The following is a 7,696-nucleotide window of genomic DNA, read 5'->3' on the forward strand; positions in this document are numbered from 1 at the left end:
AGGAGAATTGCCTGAACCCAGGAGGCGGAGGTTGCGGTGAGCCGCCTCCTGGGTTCAGGCAATTCTCCTGCCTCAGCCTCCTGAGTATCTGGGATTACAGGCACGCGCCACTATGCCCAGCTGATTTTTTGTATTTTTAGTAGAGACGGGTTTTCACTATGTTGACCAGGATGGTTTCGATCTCTTGACCTCGTGATCCACCCGCCTCGGCCTCCCAAAGTGCTGGGATTACAGGCGTGAGCCACCGCGCCCGGCCGCTCCTTACGCTCTTCTGTATGCAGATCAGTTAGCTTCTCTTTGCTTTTTCTAGTCTCTTCTGCAGACTTTGTTTCAGTAAGAACAACAAAAGCAGGGCCAGGAATCAGCTGGACCAGACTAGAGAAGATTCCTTCCTCATTTGAAGGAGGAGGTTGCAGAGACATCATTTAAAAAATATAAAATTATATTTATGTACGCATGTTTTTTAATCCCAGTCACACAGGAAAAATATAAACTTCGCCTTCTCTCTTTGTTTAGGCCTGAAATGTTCTTGCAGAGAAACCCTCAGTCTCAGAAAGAACTTTGGGTTTCCCAAACCGGAAACATATAAACCTCTTTATTTTTATTTACTTATTTTATTTTAGACAATGTTTTGGTCTGTCGCCCAGGCTGGAGTGCAGTGGCATGATCACGGCTCACAGGAACCTCAACCTCCCAGGCTCAAGCAATCCTCCCACTCCAGCCTCCCAAGTAGCCGTGACTCTAGGCATGCACCACCACGTGCAACTAATTTTTTTTTTTTTTGTCGAGACAGGGTCTTTTTTTTTTTTTTTTTTTTTTTGACAGAGTTTCGCTCTCGTTACCCAGGCTGGAGTGCAATGGCGCGATCTCGGCTCACCGCAACCTCCGCCTCCTGGGTTCAGGCAATTCTCCTGCCTCAGCCTCCTGAGTAGCTGGGATTACAGGCACGTGCCACCATGCCCAGCTAATTTTTTTTGTATTTTTAGTAGAGACGGGGTTTCACCATGTTGACCAGGATGGTCTCGATCTCTTGACCTCGTGATCCACCCGCCTCGGCCTCCCAAAGTGCTGGGATTACAGGCTTGAGCCACCGCGCCCGGCGAGACAGGGTCTTGATGTGTTGTGCAGGCTGGTCTCGAACTCAAGGGATTCTCTTGCTTTAGTCTCCCGAAAGTGCTAGAATTACCGGCGTGAGCAACTCCACCAGGCCATAAACCTCTTTAAATGGCTACCAAACGTAACTGCCGTCTTCTCTCAATGCCACTGTTCCCTTTAACACATTTTCCTTTTTTGATTTAACATGTCATGTGTGTTTCCTTTAGAAAAAATGCACAGAAGAAGCTAAAAGAAAATAAAAGAAAATTGATTCCATTACTCAGAGATCATCACTGCCAACATCTTGGTATATATCCTTTTAGATTTTGTTTTATTAAAATATACACATGAATATATATTTACCTGCCTATCTAAGAATATGTATGTATAAAAGTGGAATTACGTGCATACTACTTACATATTTACAAAAATGGAATTAAATACATACTCCTTCATAAGCCCTGCCATCTTTTCACATCGACACATTTATTAGAGCATCATTTTCAGTGGCTGCCCAAGTCATGGTGGAGGATCAGAGGCAAATCCTTTTCTTGAGGAGGACGAGGAGTGAGGGGTGAGGATAAGGGAAGGAATTAGAATCCGTGGCATCAAGCCTGGATGCACAGGTGCTTATGAAATAATTGTTGATGGGTTGAACAAAACATTAAAGGAAGATTTCTCAAAGGTGACAGCTAATTTATTAGGGATGAATTATAACTTTTTTTTGAGACAGAGTCTTACTCTGTCTCCCGGACTGGAGTGCAGTGGCAAAATCTCAGCTCACTGCAACCTCCGCCTCCTGGGTTCAAGCGATTTTCCTGCCTCAGCCTCCTGTGTAGCTCAGATTAACGCCCACCACAATGCCCAGCTAATTTTTTGTATTTTTTCAGTAGAGACAGGGTTTCACCATGTTGACCAGGCTGGTCTCGAACTCCTAATCTCAGGTGATCCGCCTGCCTCGGCCTCCCAAAGTGCTGGGATTACAGGCATGAGCCACCACGCCAGGCCCGAATTATAACATTTTTATAGAGAGATTTTAAATCACAGGAGAGTTGGCCTGAACTGCCCTTGAAGCATAATATTCCTGAGCAACTCTGCTCACTCAGGCTTCTAGACTCATTTTAAATTTGAGTTTAAAAGTCCTACATCTAACGGGCAGCTGCCAGAACTCACTGATGAGGGTGTCCGTGAATCTGGAAAACCTCTTCACGGAGATGGCATTTGGGTGAAACTCTCAGGCCTGTTTTACGGATGCAGGATATTCACTAAATCTGGACATACTCGAGGAGTCACCCACACTTTAGGGAACTTTTTAAACCAAACTTTCTGGGATTTATGCATCACCACACAAAAATTTCCCATGACTTACATGACCAAGAGAGAAAACAATGCTGGTTTTCAGAAACACTCAAATATCTTGGCTCAGGACACAGTGGCTGAGACACCATGCAGTGAGCAGAATCATATGGGCATCCACACGTTCTCAGCTGTGGTCGGGTGCAGAGCCTCGGCGCTCCCTCCTGGCTCGTGTCTGTGGGATGGCCGTGGCGTTGCTTCAGAGCAGCGTACAGGTAGAGGTACTGAGTGTCTTAGTAAATGCCCTGGGGCTGGAAATTATTGCTGAGATATCTGGCATTTTTAATACACATTCCAGGCAGTCTGGGGGCTTCTGGCCAACCTATGTGAACTTAAAAGAAACGAAATCATTCTCTTTTAAATGCCCACACGACCAAAAATGGACTCTTGTTATCTTGTACTCAGTCAGGATTGGATGAGGGAAAAGTCCTAGCCTGGCAGCTCCCTCCCCCAATTACTGTCTCAGAGACTCTCAGTGGAAGCATAATGAAGTATTCTCCTTTGGGTGGCCAACTGCTTGGAGTGCAGATACGTTTCCTGCCCTGCCCTGCTCAGGGAGTTCTTTCATGCCCTTCCCATGAATTAGGAAGACTGAGGGTGTTTCAATGGTACAACTGGAGTGGTCTATAAAGTCAACCCCTTTAGGTTGAAAAACAAACAAAAACCCTTTGTAGTTCTGGTGATATGGCATAGAAGAATATGTCCCCAAATGCCCACCCTAAGTAGATTCCCATTTGCTGACACTGGGATCTGCCCTTGCCTTCTCCATCCCCTTTCAGTCCTGGACATCCATGCCTCCTTCTAGCGCCTTCACCTCCCTTTACCACATTTACCAACAATTTTGATCAAGGCTAACTTTGTAATCACAGGTTTAGTTTCACCTTTGGGTGGCATAAGAGCTCCATCTGGGTATTCGATGTGTTGGGGTGACTAGGGCACCGGTGCACCAATCTGCCCCCTATCTTCCCCGGCACCTAGCTCCTTACCAAGGACCACTCTCTGCCCTTGCTTTCCTTATGGGTTATTAACGCAGGTGCTGGAAGTCGGGTTCCTTCTAATGGGCCCATAGCTTTCTGGTTCACTTCCTTGAACAGGGTGAACTGTAAAGGAGAGTCACTGATCTTTAGGTCAAAAGGCTCTGACTTTTTTTAATTTTTAAATTTAAAAAATTATGGTAAAATACACATGACAGAAAATTTGTCATTTTAATCATTTTTTTTTTTTTTTTTTTTTTTTTTTTTTTTTTTTTTTGAGACGGAGTTTCGCTCTTGTTGCCCAGGCTGGAGTGCAATGGCGCGATCTCGGCTCACGGCAACCTCCGCCTCCTGGGTTCAGGCAATTCTCCTGCCTCAGCCTCCCGAGTAGCTGGGATTACAGGCGCGCGCCACCACGCCCAGCTAATTTTTTGTATTTTTAGTAGAGACGGGGTTTCACCATGTTGACCGGGATGGTCTCGATCTCTTGACCTTGTGATCCACCCGCCTCAGCCTCCCAAAGTGCTGGGATTACAGGCGTGAGCCACCGCGCCCGGCATTTTAATCATTTTTTAAATTTTATTTTTATTTTTTTTTAGAGATGAAGTCTCTCTATGTTGCCCTGGGTGGATGCAGTGGTATTCACAGGCACGCCCCCATTACTGATTAGCGTGGGAGTTTGGACCAGCTCTGTTTCTGACCTGGGCCAGTTCACCCCTCCTTAGGCAACCTGGTAGTTCCCTGCTCCCGAGAGCTCACCATATTGACGTGGAATTTGGTGCGGCCGCCCGATTGGCCTAGCCCAGAACTACAGCCTAGAAATCCTGGGCTCAAGCGATCCTCCCACCTCAGCCTCCTGAAGAGCTGGGCCATCTTAATTAAGTACATTCATATTGTTGTGCAGCCATCACCACCATCCAGCCACAAACCTCTTTTTATCCTTCCAAACGGAAACACCACAGCTCCTAAACAATCTCCATTCCCCTCTCCCCCAGGCCCTGGCAACCACCATCCCATTTCTGTCTCTATGAATTTGACTACTTGTTATATATCACGAGTGAAATCATACATTTGTCCTTTTGCATCTGCCTTATTTTACTTAACATAATGTCCTCAAGGTTCATCCATGTTGTAGCATGTGCATGTATCAGAATTTCCTTCCTATTTTTTTTTGAGATGGAGTCTCACTCTGTCTCCTAGTTCCCAGGCTGGAGTGCAATGACACAATCTCGGCTCACCACAACCTCCACCTCCTGGGTTCAAGTGATTCTCCTGCCTCAGCCTCCCAAGTAGCTTGGATTACAGGCTTGCACCATCATGCCCGGCTAATTTTTGTATTTTTAGTAGAGACGGGGTTTCACCATGTGGGCCAGGCTGGTCTCGAACTCCTGATCTCAGGTGATCCGCCTGCCTCAGCCTCCCAAAGTGCTGGGATTACAGGCGTGAGCTGCCGCACTTGGCAGAATTTCCTTCCTTTTTACGGCTGAATAAGATACCATCATATGGATAAACCACATTTTGTTTATCCACTCATTGCTAAGTTTATTCCACCTTTTGACCCTCCTGAATAATGGTGCTATGAACATGGGTGTACAAATATGGACCTGAATTATGAGATCATTGTAGATTCACATGCAGTTATAGGAAATAATATAGGTGTGTGTGCGTGTGTGTCTGTGTACATGTATTTAGTTCGATGCAATTTTATACTTGTGTAGGGTCATATGCCTGCCACCAAAATTAAGCTACAGAGCAAGGATCCTTTGTGTTGACAAGGCCCCCAAGTTCAGCCCTAAATTTTAGGTTCCATTTCTAAAGGATAAAAGCAATAAATAGCTCAGCACTCCTTTGGCAATGTCCTGTTCTGGGTTTTCTGGGGGATGCCACAGTGGTAGCAGTGGGGAGATCCAGGTCTAGGCTGACGGCTCCTCAGCCCATGGTTTAAGCTGGGGCAGTGAATTCAGCGGCACATTCAGGGCAGTGAGTGGAGCAGGGGATGGGGGTGTGGCCTCTTGTGTCCAACAGCACCCTCAGCCAGTGATACCACTTCACATCCCATGTTCTGGATAGTGACCGCCAGGCTCATGCCATCTGTCCCCACACTGCTAGTCAAATCTCAGCCAACGCCCTTAGAATTGCATCCCAAGTGGTGGCCTCTCAAATGAAATGCTTCCACTAGAACAGTGCTGTCTGATGAGAATAAAACATGATCCACATAGGTAATTTTAAAATAGTTTCCTTAAAATTAAAAATAGGTAAAATTATTTTTAATAATACGTTGTATTTAATCCAATACATGAAGAATATCATTTGAACATATAAACAACAGAAATATTTTCAGTGAGGTATTTTATATTTTTATGAACATTTTCCCCCTCCATACTGTGTCTGATATCTGGTGCATATTTTGCATTTATACCAACCACGTCTCCATTTGGTCGAGCCACACTTCAGGTCTCAGTAGCTCACATGGATTGGTCAGCATTGTTCCAGAATCAAGCTCTGCATAATCAAACCAGGACCGCCTGTTGTCCCAGGAGCTTCCTAACTCCTCTGATTGGCGCATCTACCTTGATCGGCACTCAGATAAGCCACACCATGGACCAGCTGGTGATGGGGAAAATGTCAGCTTTGCTTTTAGGGATTTGTTATTGTGGGAACCCACTGTTTATCAGCAGCTCTAGTTGATCCACCTGCTTTGTGGTGCCAACATAGGAACTTGTCTGGAGGGTCAGAGAAGAAGCAATTGGCCCTCAAAGCACATTGACACCTTTGAGGAAGGCGGAGGCCAAGTCAGCAGGCAGCAGCTTGCAGGGAAATTAAGCAGAATTCTGAACTTTTGGAAAGAAGTAAATTTCTGGCACTTGGCATGGTTTCAGAATGAATTCTGGAGGTTGGTGTAGTTCCCTGGATCCAGGGGGCTTGGGGAATTCCATATGAGTCATTTGGGCTGACCTCATAAGTGCCCCAGGGTAAGGGGCAATCCTCTGTCTCCCCAGGCACTTCTGTTCAAGCATTCTGCCCAGGAGTTGGCACAGCCACCCACGCCCGGCCACCTCAAGAGATAGATGGAATACCAGCAGCCCACGGATGTCCCTTGTCAGCAAAAAGCACCCTGGAAATGGGTGGCTGGATAAAAGGTCCTCTGTCTGTTGTTGGCTGGGACAGCGTCTACCACAGCCTACACTTGTATTATGGGAATATTTCTCTATAGCTTAATGCTCCAGAGAGAAGTGCACATTTTCTGCTAAATGTGTGGCTTCATGGGCTTGTCGTTGATGGCTTTCCTAGGAGAGGCCTTCATGCTTCTACTTGGAGTCTGACCCCTACCCTTCCACCCTCAGCCTAGCTAGGCCTGAGCAGGTGCATAAAGTGATCTGACCTAGTGAATGGGAAGGTGTACACCGATAGAATCTGTACATTTTGCCTATACCGCATTCAAGAGAATACAGTCGTGCATCATGACATTTCATCAATGACGGACCACTGACTCATTACCAGTGATCCGGTAAGACGGTAACAGATCTATACAGTGGCATGCGCTGTACCATCTAAGTTTGTGTAAGTACACTCTATGATGTTTGCACAACAATGAAACCAGCTAATGACATATTTTTCAGAGCGCATCCCTGGTGTGAGTGTATATTAAGGCCAATTTCATCTGTTTCTTCTTATCTTTTAATGTGGCCACTTAAAGGTTTAAAACTACACGCGTAGCTTGTGTTGTCTTTGTATTGGGCAACGCTTTTTCAGTGGACGCCGAGTGTTATGAAACCCTGAGCTGGGAGTCCCTGCATCCGAGTTCCAGCATCATCTGTGGCACTAACAAACCTGGAAGGCTTTGAGTAAATCTCTTCCCTGGGCCTCAGTTTCCTCATCTGTAGAACAGGAGAGTTGAACTACATAATATCCAACCTACCAGCAACTTTCAACTTTTCTGCTACCCAGGTAATGGGTAAGTTAGAAAGAAATGACAGTTTGCACAGCCAGTCTGTATTCCTGCGGAAAGACGGGGAGCGTACTCACACTGTCTGATAAAAGGTTAAACAGCATGGCACTGGTAAATGCAGGAGCACGGAGGGCACTCTCTTATTTATTCATTAGCCACCGCCCACTGAATTCCCTAAAGACTACTCTATCTTTGGAAACTGAGCTCCTGAGTCTCCTTACATACCCATACCCAGGAGGTGCCATGGGCCGAGAGGCTGGGCCTGAGAGAGCCAGCTCACAAATGCAGGGCCCTGGGTCTCAGAAATCACTTTCGGGGCAAG

The 7,696-nt window shown here is 46.1% G+C and overlaps 1 long non-coding RNA gene across 1 annotated transcript; it reads left to right on the forward strand.

Moving 5' to 3' along the window:
* Positions 1-1,110: 1,110 nt before the first annotated feature.
* LOC116553089 lies at positions 1,111-7,135 on the forward strand. Its single transcript, XR_004269632.1, has 2 exons — positions 1,111-1,402; positions 5,880-7,135. It is a non-coding gene; the product is annotated as an uncharacterized LOC116553089 (long non-coding RNA).
* The last annotated feature ends 561 nt before the right edge of the window (positions 7,136-7,696 follow it).

This window comes from Sapajus apella, unplaced genomic scaffold (genome assembly GCF_009761245.1).
Source record: "Sapajus apella isolate SASKATOON/1434 unplaced genomic scaffold, GSC_monkey_1.0 scaffold12, whole genome shotgun sequence".
In the NCBI taxonomy this organism is placed as follows: domain Eukaryota; kingdom Metazoa; phylum Chordata; class Mammalia; order Primates; family Cebidae; genus Sapajus; species Sapajus apella.